This window comes from Arachis ipaensis, chromosome B09, assembly GCF_000816755.2.
Source record: "Arachis ipaensis cultivar K30076 chromosome B09, Araip1.1, whole genome shotgun sequence".
Lineage (NCBI taxonomy): Eukaryota > Viridiplantae > Streptophyta > Magnoliopsida > Fabales > Fabaceae > Arachis > Arachis ipaensis.
In genome coordinates, this window is record NC_029793.2 from 1,960,355 (window position 1) to 1,961,044 (window position 690).

The following is a 690-nucleotide window of genomic DNA, read 5'->3' on the forward strand; positions in this document are numbered from 1 at the left end:
TTTTTCATATTTCTTTTAAATTATTTTTTTCAAAAATTAACATTATATTTTTTTAAAGTGATCCCATTTTATAAGAATAAAAAAAATTATGTATGGAAACTACAAAGTGAAGATATATAAACATAACACTATTATCCTTTTCTCTTTATTGTTTAAGCTTCAAAGATAAGAAGACATGAATCATACTTTTCTACATATGTTGAGTACAATATCCCATATTTTAGGCTTAATATTCAATAACATATCCTAATTATACCTTCTCAAAAAATAGGGGGAGGGAGGGATTAGGGAATAGTCCATTTAATCTCACCATAAACTTGGCAGAATAAATTCATTGCATATTTAATTATGTTTTTAAATACTTATTTAATATGGTATCATGCAAATACTGTGAGGCTCGCATGCATTGCAGGCTGGCCAAGGAAGCCAATATAGAATTAAATCGTGTACTGAATTCGTTCTTATATTCTAATGGTATAAATTACGTCTCTGAAATTGATAAAAATACATCATATTAGTTTTTGACTTATTTTTTATTAAAGAAGTGATGACATGGCTTAATGATGTAGAATGTTAGTGACATGTGTCATTCCATAATTTGGCTACGTGTAATGGTATGATGATGTGTTGACCGATGACACGTGGCATGTTGATGTGGACTGTTGTACCACGTGTCGCAACAGTATTCGT